The sequence below is a fragment of the Columba livia genome (genome assembly GCF_036013475.1).
Source record: "Columba livia isolate bColLiv1 breed racing homer chromosome W unlocalized genomic scaffold, bColLiv1.pat.W.v2 SUPER_W_unloc_4, whole genome shotgun sequence".
Lineage (NCBI taxonomy): Eukaryota > Metazoa > Chordata > Aves > Columbiformes > Columbidae > Columba > Columba livia.
In genome coordinates, this window is record NW_027042999.1 from 912,844 (window position 1) to 926,054 (window position 13,211).

A 13,211-nucleotide genomic window follows, 5' to 3' on the forward strand; every position below is an offset into this window, starting at 1 on the left:
CTCAGAATTTTTGTGTGTATCCCATGACAATATATAACAAAAATTTTCACACTGCTCCTCACGAAAATTACCATGCATTAGTGTCGTAGTTCATCAAGAAATTTAAGCACGGACTTGACCCTTTATTCCATCTGGGACATTAGTGAGGGAGAAGGAGAATTATAGACAGCTCATTTCCATCCATATGGCATAATAAAGCTCAGTCACAGGCATGCAGATCAGGCTGAACTGAATTCTCTCTCAGGATACTTCCAGGTGGTGGAAAATTTATTTTTTTTTTCTTTTTAAATCTAGACATTTGCTTTATTAACTTCACAGAAACAGACTAACCTATGAAAATTCCAATATGAAAAATGTTTGATAATTTGGCTTGAAAAACACAGAGAAAAACAGGGGTAAGACACACGAGGCATACATTTTGCATTGCAAATGAGATCATATTTATAGACAAGAATCACCCATCTTTAGTTTTCTGCACAGACCAAGCCTATGAAAAATGTAACTGGATTATAATTTAAAAAACAAACAAACAAAACCAGTAAGAATAAAAAGAGATCAAATGTCTTTCATCCCAAAGAACTTGGACCAATTATATAAAGTACCCTCAGTCCCACAGTGAATCTTTCCAATAATAGCTTCTACTACCCTGTGGAAGGGTTTTGATGGATAAAGATTTGTTGCTGAATTAGTCTGGCTCAAACGAATCTCAAGGCCGCTTTGAGAAGCTGAGAACAGAATCTCCTGTGAGAAAGAGGTGTGTTCCTCAATCAGCGGGGTCCCATCATCGGACGTATCATCAGCGAGACTCCAGTGCATGGACAGCCCATGATACTCATTTAGTGAATCCATGCTTGGAGCGTGGACGCGTGATTAGAATATAGTTGCATATATAAGGAGGCTTGTTTCTGTAATAAATGGCTTTGCGTGATTCACATTGAATCAGAATGCTGAGTCCTTTATCGTTCCAACAAATGGTGACCCCGACGTGATACTCTGGCGTCCCACTACAATCGGGGAAAAGCCTGGAGCGGCCCAGCCGGGAGCGGCTTCAGCTGGACTGAAGACTGGACAGAGGCGTAAGGACGCCCCAGGAATAAAGTCGTCGACACAGCAAAGGGAAAAGTTGATTGGCTGGGAACAGGAGGAGGGAAGAGTAAAGTTATGGGACAGAACGTGTTCTCTGAAGCACAAGCTGCAGTTAAGTTCCTCCCGCATATTCTCTCTATGAGAGGACTTACATAGGAAAAAAGTAACATATGTAGACTATTAGTTTGGTGTAGAATTAACGGCTACCCGGGAGAAAACGAGAAGGCTTTTAAACGTTAACTTTGGGACGATAAAGGGCAGAAAATACGGAATAAGGTCAGCAATGGAGATGATAAAGAAACTAAATCATTAGCGACTACATGGAAGCATATAATTTCCACCTTAAAAGACTTTAAGGCTGAGTGGGCTGCAGTTGCCGGAATTTTTTCAGCGTTGCAGCCTGATAGCAAACCTAAAAATAACCGTAAAGTTTACCCGGATTGTGTCTTTTGACCCCCTCCCCACTCCATCCCCTGTTGTGCCGTCGGCACCACTGATGATACAGCAGTCTGGGGCGGAGGGAGGAAAATTACCGAGTGGATGGACTCCTATACCATTACCCGACTCTAGAGAGATCAAGAAGTCTAAAGGACTGGAATCAGACAATTTGTCAAAAGAACTGGTGAAAGCCGAGAATGCTAAAGTCGTAAATAAGTGTAATATCAGTCCTTTTACTGATTCATGTCCGCCTTTACCGCCTTCTACCCCTCTAACTCCTACGAGAGAGCAGAAGGAGTCGCTGGATAAGAACTGGGCAAAAGAACTGTGTGAAAGATCAGATCAGCTATTAGCGAGTGAATCCAGCAGTCAGCAATGCGGTCATGCTGATCGTGACGGCAAAGGGGATGCGCTTGGGGACTCAGCTTATACGAATAATTATGATGCTACAAAGTATTGCCGAGAATGTGCACTGTTCCGAACCCCCCTGTTACTAATGATTCTCCAGCACCGTTCAAGTCCGTGTTATCTGATGACTCGGAAGAGAATGAGGGTTTGAAGCATTTTTCTTGAAAAGTTAAGTATGTGTACGAGTTGCCCCGAGATCAGATAAGAACCATGAAAGACTCAAGCAAAATTAGACCTATGCAATGTAACAGCTATAGATCATTTAGGACAGAACGATGGGGATTCGTTGAAAGGGGCAGTTATCCCACAACTCCTGGAAGAGACACTAATTGACACACCACAACTACAGGCACGATAAGTTTCTGAAATCCTGAGGCAGTCAACAGAGCTTGCATATCAAGCTGAGAGGTGCCTGAAACCAACAAAACAGCCAAATCATTTGCAACTATTAATCAGAGTCCCAATGAGAATTACATGAAATTTATTGACCACTTTCAAGAGGCCATCAATAAGCAGGTTGAAAACTTAGAAGCTAACAAAGCATTGCTGTTGAAATTAGCAGGAGAGAATGCTAATGTTTGCTATCAACATGTTATTTACAAGTTTTACAGTACATATTATGTGTTTCTGTGTATTGCCTCTCTGAAAATCAAGCAGCTTGTTAGGAATGTGAGTTAATTGCTTTACTAGTTGTTTTTAAGTGCGCCGTCAAACCTTCTCCCCGCTTTTCCCACTCACGCTGCAAGCAGCCCTGTGCCTTCCTCCCCTTCCCCCCTCCCTCCCTCTTCTCAAGGTTTTTACTTGCAAGATGGGGTCAGGAATTATTGTTTTCAGTTGTGTTCCTAAAAAATCGGTATTGGGAGGTGTTTTAAAACTTAGGAATTATGAGGAAGGAAGATATTGTTAAATATTGAAATCAGTGTTGGCTGCTGTATAAGTTAAGTGATTGGGAAAAGTGTCCGAAGAATACAATCTCGCAGTGTAACACTCTGTTGCGATTAATGTTGTTTTTAAGGCCAGAAGAGCAGGACAAAATAAATCTCTACAGGTTTACAGGCGGTGCGATTTGAACTTCAACAAGATGAGAGAGAGTTAACTGATAACACACAGGTCAGAAAACTTGTTAAAGTCTGCAAGATGCTTTCCTTATTAACCTGTTTTCTTTGTGGGTATCTGTTTAAGCATGTTGCAATTTTGGTAGGTCTTTGCTATATGGTACAATAAGTTCACAGTCTGTTAAATCATGACAATCTGGTGACTCAAAATGTGCATTTCGTGATAAGTAATTTAGTTCTTTACTGCGTGAATGTGATGGTAAAATTTTGCGTGTAGTAGCTGTTATTTTTCTCTCCAGCATGCTACCTTTGTTCCACCATTCAGACTTGCGCAACTCTGTGACAGGCTGTGTCTCATCTTGGTGTGCTGGATTTGGCTTTTCCGTATGCACACCATGTGTAAGAATCCTGGTTTTGGAATAACAGCTGTAGTGCACCAGCCTTGCCCAGTCCAGCTTGCTGTGGCGGCGGAGGAGCGGGTGTCAATGGGGCTCCAGCGCGCACTGACCTGTTTTGTCAGGGAGACCCAGAGGTGCCTCCACCTGGCTGGGCAGTAAGCGGCCCAAAGTTGCAATGCAAAAATGGAGATATTGTCTTAAATTAGTGTAACTGTGATCCATCTGCATATTTGAACACTCGTCTTTTCTCATCCTGCTAGCTGAAATCAACACTTTGCTACTCTTGTAAATGTGATTTAACCACTGACCACAGGGGCCCATGCAGTGGTGGCAGAAAAATCGTACCTTGAAAAATAGTAAGTCCTTAATGCAGAACCAGAAAAAGGGTAAGACCTGCTAAAAACAGGGTGAGGCCTTAATGCAAAACTTGTCAACTGTGTCTCCTGATTTTGTTAAAAACCAAGTTTCTCTTTTAGTGAATTTGCCTGTCAGCTAAAGCTTTCATATTAGCTGCTTTCCCGAAAAGCCAGATAGACACAGCAATGGAATGTGAGGTCATGGATGAGGATGGATGGATGTACATCTCACAAGAGGGGCAACGAGAAACAGGTGACCAGAAACTGACCAACAGAGTATAACATCCCATTCACGTGAATACTTCATATAAAAGTGGGAGATCACAAGGATCTCGTCCCTTTTTCCTTATGGCTGACATTAGGAGAGGACCTTGCTAGTCGTCCCTGGGAACTGAGGCCTAGTGACAGACTGAACCCAGTTCCAGTTGGCGGCAGAGTCAGGTCCAGGACATCGGGTGCCAGCCCAACATCTGCCAGAGCAGTTGCCTGGACTTGCAAGATTAGTTTTGTATATTTGGTATTCTTTTCCTCTATTTTATCAGTAGCATTAGTAAAACATTTTTAATTTCTCCAGCTCTCTTCTCTCTGTCCTTCCTTCCCTCCCGATCGCCTGTCCTCAGTGGGAAGGGGGAGAGGGAGGGGCTGAAGGGGGAAGTGGGGGGAGAGGGGGTAAACAATACATCTGCCAGTTTTATTGTCATCCCGCAATCAAAACCTCGACACTGTGGAAATTTCACAACCACATAATAGTAAGAATGCTTAAAAATGGATGAAAAAAAGTATTTTTCTTTAGTTGTGTAATTTTAAAAAATAACATTTATTACAACTGAACACATAAAAAGTAAGTAGATAAGTAAAAGTCAGCTTTAGACAAGATGCCATTATGAAGATGCCGTTCTGAAAAGATGCATCTAAGCCTTTATATTGGTGAAATAGAAAAGGTTTTTGGAATGGGAGGTTCCAGGCAACTTGATGTACTGATAGCAATTTTTAAAAATTAAATCTTTATTTATAGAAAACGGTTGGTTTAGGAATATTGGGAGAGGAATGGGATGATATCAAAAATACCAGTGCCAGCAGACTGGTAATGCTTTCGGTGGTGCCAGTTCCAGCCCTTCTCCTCAGTGGCCTCAGGCCTGCAACCCTCCAGGACCCAATGGAGAACAACCAGAAAGGGCATGAGTCGTGGTGGCCACTTAGAGTCCAGTTTTCCAGCCCTTGTTCCTCTGGCCATTTCTGCGGAACACAACAGGAAGGTTACATTCTGTATTGCTTTGCCCAGAGCTCCCCACTGGGAGCCACAGTTTGATATTAAGCCACTAGAGACTGTCCAGAAGAGGGCTGCAAAGTTGTGAAGGGTTTGGAGGGGAAGCTGTATGAGGAGTGGCTAAAGTCACTTGGTTTGTTCAGCCTGGAGGAGACTGAGAGGAGACCTCATGGGGCTACAGCTTCCTGTGGGAAACTGCAGCGGGTCTGTGGAATCCTTGACAGAAAATATGAGAGTAGAGATCAGCCTTGAGATATTAAGATTTACCCTTGAGAAGGATGGGAGTAAAGGAGTATCCGGAGAGAGGAGAGATGTACCCGTGAGAGAGAAGGGGATAGAAGAATAACATGGATGATAGAAAAATTAACCAATGAGATGTTAGTGCTGTAACTTGTAACCAATAGTGAAAAGACACATGAACTGGTAGAATTGTATAAAAATTCAGTTGTAGCAATAAATGGCATCTATTACTTTCATCTTGAAAGAATTTGGTCCATGTCGTTTGTCCGTCTCAGTCGCGACATATGGTGACCCCGGCGTGATCCTGCCTGAAGAGGATCTCGCATGACAAGGTGACAGCGTGAAGCTGTGAACAGCCGAAGAAGAGCTGTGGAGACGGAGCCCAGTACAGCTGATAAGAGCAGTCAACGAGAGCTGCCGAAGATCCGGATCGATTGAAAAGACACCTCGCTAAGGAGTAGGTGAGCTACCGGGAACAGGGAGGGTGAAACTTATCTAAAGAAGAGGGTACTGTATTATCCACATGGAAGTTGCTTATGAAGAAGCAGGGTGTTAGCCTTCCGGAACTGACTTTAAGAAAAATGTTACTATGGGGCAAAGCACAAGGTTTAGAGGTTAATCCTGTGACCGCATTTAGTGTGTCACAATGGATGGACTTGGGGGATAAACTGTTTGACAGTGCTACCCAAGGGTCCAAGGAAGCAACTGAACTGTTAACGACGTGGCGCTTGTTATTAGATACTCTGAAAGAGTTAAAACAGCAACAGGATAAGGCAGAGGAGGGGGATGGTCTTCTTGGCTCTCCTGGGCCAGATTCGGAGAAAAAAGCAAGATTAAGTAACGCTCCGACCCCCCCTGTTACTAAGGATTCGTCAAAACCGCCCAAGTCCATATTATCTGACACGGATAAGGATCCACGGCACTTTCTTGGAAAGTTAAAAGGAGTAAAGGAGGAGCGTACGTATGTGTGGCCCCGAGATCAGATAAAAGCTATGAAAGACTCACATGAAAAAACAGCATTGGGTTATGTGCGATCTCGGGAAGGGGCCCTCGAAACACCGGTCGGAGCGGTGCATTCGGCCGACTGCTCCGCTGTCATTAATCACGGCTCGAACCTCTCCTCTACCATCATCAACCGCGGTTCCGCCGTCTGCGTCACCGCCATTGATTACAGTTCAACCCTCTGCCCTGCTGCTATCAGTCGGAGAAGAAAAATAATGGACATTTTTTTTTCCTATCCCCCCTTGCCTGGAGATTTAGGTGGGGAGGACCCCCCCGTGGTAAGCCAGACCAAGCCAAATAATGTAATTCCTACAGATTTGGGTCCCCCCAACCTGCCCCCGCCTCCCTCCCACACTGCTGAAAAGCGAATTCCTGAGGGTGGGGGTAGAGTTTCAGAGCGTAAACTGGACTTACCAAAAAGCTGGGATTTACCCCCAGTTTCGATTACAGTTTAACCACGGGACCCTGTGCATTTCTGGAAGAGACACTAATTGACACACCACAACTACAGGCACGATAACTTTCTGAAATCCTGAGGCAGTCAACAGACCTCGCATATCAAGCTATGATAAAGGTGCCTGAAACCGACAAAACAGCCAAATCATTTGCAACTATTAATCAGGGTCCCAGTGAGAATTACATGCAATTTATTGACCATCTTCAAGAGGCCATCAATAAGCAGGTTGAAAACTTAGAAGCTAACGAAGCATTGCTGTTGAAATTAGCAGTAGAGAATGCTAATGTTTGCTATCAACATGTTATCTGCAAGTTTTACAGTACATATTATGTGTTTCTGTGTATTGCCTCTCTGAAAATCAAGCAGCTTCTTAGGAATGTGAGTTACTTGCTTTACTAGTTGTGTTTCAGTGCGCCGTAAAACTCTCTCCCCATTTTTCCCAGTCGTGCTGCAAGCAGCCTGTGTTTTCTACCCCTCCCTCCCCCTTCTCAAGGTTTTTACTTGCAAGATGGGGTCAGGAATAATTGTTTTCAGTTGTGTTCCTGAAAAATCAGTATTGGGAGGTGTTTTAAAACTTAGGAAAAGCACTCTGAATTATGAGGAAGGAAGATCTTATAAATATTGACATCAGTGTTGGCTGCTGTTTAAGTTAGATGAATGGGAAAAGTGGCCGGAGGATAGAATCTTGAAGCATACTGCTTTGTTGCAATTAATGTTGTTTTTAAGGTGAGAAGAGCAGGACAAAATAAATCTCTACAAGAGATCATTAGATCATTACAGACAGTTTTATAGCTGGAACAGTTTGAACGTCAACAAGCTGAGAGAGAGTTAACTGATAACACACAGGTCACAGTAAACTTGCTGAAGTCTGCAAGATGCTTTCCTCATTAACCTGTTTTCTTTGTGGGTGCATTTTGTGATAATACAGAAGATCATAAGTAATTTAGTTCTTTACTGCGTGAATGCCATGGTAAAATTTTGTGTGTAGTAGCTGTTATTTTTTTTTCTTTTCTCTAGCATGCTACCTTTATCCCAGCATTCAGACTTGCGCAACTCTGTGACAGGCTGTGTCTCATCTCGGTGTGCTGGATTTGGTTTTTCCGTATGCACATCATGTAAAGAATCCTGGTTTTGGAATAACAGCTGTAGCGCACCATATGAGACACTTAAAAAAAAAACAAAAAAAACCACCAAACAAAACAAAACAAAAAGGCCTTGCCCAGTCCAGCTCGCTGCGGCGGCAGGTGCTGATGGGGGTCCAGCGCGCACTGACTTATTTTGCCCAGGAGACCCAGAGGTACCTCCACCTGGCTGAGCAGTAAGCAGCCCCATGGTGCAATGCAAAAATTGAGATATTGTCTTTAATTGGTGTAACTATGATCCATCTGCTTATTTGAACTTGGTAGATGGTTTTCACATCTGAGCTCAGTATTTTAGTTTGCATATTCATGTTTGGTACCAAAAGAATCTTGTTTGGGGAGATAATTACAAAATGGGAACCGGTTCCACTGCTAAAATTCCACCTTGCCTCCGCTTAGGATGCATCCTTACACATTAGAATGATTGCTTATATTGTTAGAAAAGCATGTAAATTGTTAAAATGCTACGATAGCTGTGAATTTGGAAGAGGTTGTATTTAAAAATTGCTAGAATATTAACTGATTTGGATCTAGGAAAATAGACTAATGGATTTATGTTGATTATACTGGTTTATACTGTTTTTTGACATCTCTAAATTGTAAAAGGTAAATGGAGCTAAGGAATGTAACTATTTCTGAGCTACTCGAAATTGCATATAAAGTGTAGTTGGAATGAAATGGGAAAACAAAACAGCAAAACATCCCAGGCCTGTGTGCAGCTCATTGTAACTGAGAAGTTTCCCAGAGCCTCCTACTTCGTACCAGCCATTATGCCAGCTGCGTGACCTTGGTTATATCTAAAACTGCAGCAGGAAGAGAAAGAAAAAACAACTGGAAAAACCTGGCTGCCCGCTTTTAAAGCAGAGAAAGGGGGGCTTTATTCCCCCCGCTCTGTCCTTTTTTTTTTTTTTCTTTCCCTGAAGTATTGTCATCCATTTTTGTTGTTGCACTGTATTGTTTTTCAGCTTTGAATCAGCGGTTGTTGTTGTTGTTTATTTTTGCTTCTGTCTCGTTTCCTAGGTTTTGGCACATCTGGGGAAAAGAGCTCATAATTCTACCTCCTTGCTGAAGTCAGTCTTTTCACACTGGTCAGCTTTGGGGGGTCACAGTGTTCAGTGCATCTCTGGGTCAGACTGGTACTGATTTGAGTATGGAGTGGAGCCAGATTGGTTTGATGTGGAGTTCAAACTGATGTGTTTTCATGCTGGGCTGTACGTCTTGCCATCTCAGATGGGGGCGAGAGGGAGGTATTATTCCCCCCCACGCCCCTCCCCCAAGCAATATTACTGCTAGAGAGCTGTGATACTGCATGAAGGAGTCTGAGAGTGAAATTTAAAGGCATCACCAGTGGATCCATAGTTCTAATGAAACTGGAAAATTAAACCAAAAATTTGTTAATAGACTTATTCTGTGGTAATTAGTTGTAAGTGACTTCTTAGTAAATTCACCATGCTGGGTTTTGAGGTCATGGGAGAGAACGAAAGAAAGGCCATTTTTTGAGACCAATGGAATGCCAAATTTGGAACAAAGTTTAAATACATGAATTCTTATAGTTGTTAGAAACTCCTATACCTCTCCTAGGTTAAGATTTGTTAAGTAAATTGTAAGCTCAAATAACGTTTTCTGAGAATTCTGTTTAGTTGCATAGCCTACAAGAAGCTGCTTGGATGGCGCAGATCTGCTTGCTGCAAGTGAGAAATCTCCAAGGAAATTTCAAATGCTGTGTTTCCAGTAGTATTAACAGCCAGAGTTTCGATAAAGCAAATACTACACTGATTGATCTGAAACAGGACTTCGATCTGGTAAGGGAAAACAATATCCAATAAATATGACAGCCAAAATGGAGTTGGAAACTTTGAGGAATAAATTTATGACAACCTTACAGGCTGACTGCATTCGATTGGACTTGCAGATTTGTCTATTTATAGCTACAACATAGAAACAACCTGTGGCTATTGTGGAACAGTATGATGAGATTGCTAGCAGACTGATATGCTGCTTGTTACTCTGATCAAGAAAAGCAGGGAATGAATGTAAGTTTCAATAGGCCATGATCCTTTTGTCATATATGTACCATTTGTGAAATTTAATTCTGATTTTTTTATTTTAGTTGTAATCTATGTCTTTGTCAATTGCACTAGCTGGTTTTCTTAACAGCACAGCTTTTGGCATGCATAAATGTAAAATGTAAATTGCTGCAGAACCTGCAAGTCTTTTAAATCAGGTCATAGGCCATACTTGTATTTGGTCTGATCCTACATACTTGCAAAGTTTTTGTCGATGGTTCTGGGAAGTCTCATAAAGCTGTAGTGGTTTTGTGTGAAGATAACAATTGGCATCATTCTGTAAAAATTATTGAAGGTTCAACCCAATTAGCAGAACTTGGCACAGCTTTACATTACTTAGAGCTTTTTAAGGAGGAACCTCTAAATTTGATTTGTGATTCTGAGTACGTAGTCAAGGTCCAATGCACGTATCTGCTTCTGAACTGTGTTTTTTGTTTTGGTTCTGTTCTTTTCTAAAACAAAAAGGGGGGAGAAGTAGGGAAAACACCACAAAACCAATTGTCAAAAGCATTGTATGTGATGAAATACTTTGCAAGTGTGAAAAAAACCTACATTAGTTATGTGAAAGAACCTACATTAGTTATGGCCAAATCACTAGTTAATGGTCAACGGAAAAGGCCACATCAATTGATAACCTGGGGGAGAGGCTCTGCTTGTGTCTTTACAGATCAAGGGCAGCAATGGTTGCCAGCACGAAACGTGAAACCTGTGTTATCTTCTTGACAATGATTGTTGCAGCTGCTGTGTTTTGGATGCCCGCACAGACAAAGACTAACATGTGGAGTACTTTAGCCAGCATGACTGACCAGGACTCCATATGCCTAGCTATGGCATCTCCGGAAAACCCGTTCCACACGTGCTTGGTTGGCATCCCCCTTGATGACTACAGCAGCATCACACAACTGTTTCAAAATAGTGGTCAATGCAAAGGCATTGCAACAAACTGTAATAATACTAACATGGCACCTTGGATTAATTGCCTCCTGGAAATAGACATTGAACCACAGGAACTGGAATTGCTGGCATCTATGCCCATGGACACTTGTATCAACCTGGTTTGTGAAAAGTGTCAGAGCAATATACGAGAACATGAATGGATAAACTGCAAAATATTAATGCTACCCTTGGTGACTATAGAAATGAAACTCGTTGGTGCAGTGCCTCGGAGAAGAATCCAAGGGATGTCATTGATAATGTGGGAACAGTGACCCCAAAAACCTTTTGTATGGTGTATTCTTGATCTGTGGAGATAGAGCCTGACCAGGAATTCCTTCTAATACTGTTGAAGGACTGTGTATTTTGGGACTATTAACTCTCTTAACGCCCAATGTATCTATGATAATAGATCACAGAAGAGCAAGACAAGAAAAACACTTTTTTGTGTGTATATGAGTCAAAATGTGATAATAATGTAGATTTTTGGGGATCAAGGTTAAGGGTTTTAGGATCTCTTGTATCGGGTGTTGGCACAGCTAAAAGCTTTAAATATTTTAGAAAATTAGGATGCTGGCTAGTTAAGCAAACTAACAGAACTTCTAAGGCTTTAAGTGGACTTTTTTTAGATGTAGATTCTGTAAGACATGCCACATGGCAGAGTAGGGCCGCGATAGATTTTTTGTTATTAGCTCAGGGACATGGGTGTGAAGATTTTGATGGGATTTGTTAAATAAATTGCGTAGTGGTTGAGGGTTTTTAGGATGGTTGTTATCAGCAGTGAAAACAGGACTGATCATTTTGATGATTGTTGTGGTTGTGTTACTAATGTTGTCATGCATGATTCCTCTGCTGCAAAGGGCCCTGCAGCGGACAATGAGGGCAGCATTTTTAGCAAAAATTAAAAAAAGGGGGAATTGTGGGAAACTGCAGTGGGTCTGTGGAAACCTTGACAGAAAATATGAGAGTAGAGATCAGCCTTGAGATATTAAGATTTACCCTTGAGAAGGATGGGAGTAAAGGAGTATCCGGAGAGAGGAGAGATGTACCCGTGAGAGAGAAGGGGATAGAAGAATAACATGGATGATAGAAAAACTAACCAATGAGATGTTAGTGCTGTAACTTGTAACCAATAGTGAAATGACACATGAACTGGTAGAATTGTATAAAAATGCACTTGTAGCAATAAATGGCATCTATTACTTTCATCTTGAAAAAACTTGGTCCATGTCGTTTGTCCGTCTCAACCGCAACAGTTTAGATTGGATATTAGGAAAAAATTCTTCACAGGAAGGGTTGTCAGGCTGCCCAGGGAAGTGGTGGAGTCACCATTCCCGGAAGCATTCAAAATATGTGTAGATGAAGTTCTTAAGGACATGGTTTAGTGACAGAGTTAGGTTAATGGTTGGACACAATGATCTTGAGGGTCTTTTCCAACCAAAATTATTCTATGATTCTGCGCACCTAGCAAGTAAAGACACATTTTTCCTAAAATAGTGCAACCACATGCGGGGAACTACAAAACAATTGTTTAATAAGGTATCTAAAAATTTGAAGAGCTGCAGTAGAACTGCAGCAAAATACTTTAAGCCCTCATTTTTTTTTATTTTTTTTTTTTCCAGAAGTTCTTACTTAAGGAGAACAAAGTGATTCAATTTAGCAATGAGTAGGCCTTTAAAAATCTAACTTTATAGGTATGGTACAGGATCACCTGTTCATGATTATTTTCTCAACATTTGAGTACATAAATACTTTTTCCTAAAGAGGCTTTGTAACAGTAACAAAATAATTCTGTTTCAATTTGATAAGTCACAGACCAATATTATACCCAAACTCATTAATTCATCATTTGTATATACTCTTACTTGGAAAAATATTTAACATTGACATTTTGCAAATGGAGAACTTACATAGGACTGATACAAAGAGCAGATAAGTGACAGAACAACGTTCTGGTCAAATACAGCAGACTAATTCTGATCAGAGATGCACATCTACCATATTGTTTTCTTCTTAACCCATGAAGCACTACAGAAAATAAAATTTACCCTTTTATCAGTTGGTATCACTTGTAGAAAAGGAAGACAACTGCAGACTTTTTCTGCATTTTTCTTGACGTGTGTTGAAAAGGATAAGAAAAAGATGAACTACTCCTGAAGCCTGAGGATGGAGCCCCAAACCTCTATTGCATCTTTTTAATGATTTTTGGCAAGGGGACATTCCAAAAGTGCTGTGCCTGTCTTCCTGCACAGATAGACCCACTCACAATCTTTTTGGGTTGTTCCCCCTCCATTTATCTCAGAAGCAGCAGAAGAAATATGAAGACTATAAGAGCTGCCTATTTCAGCAGAGATCTCTATTTTTTA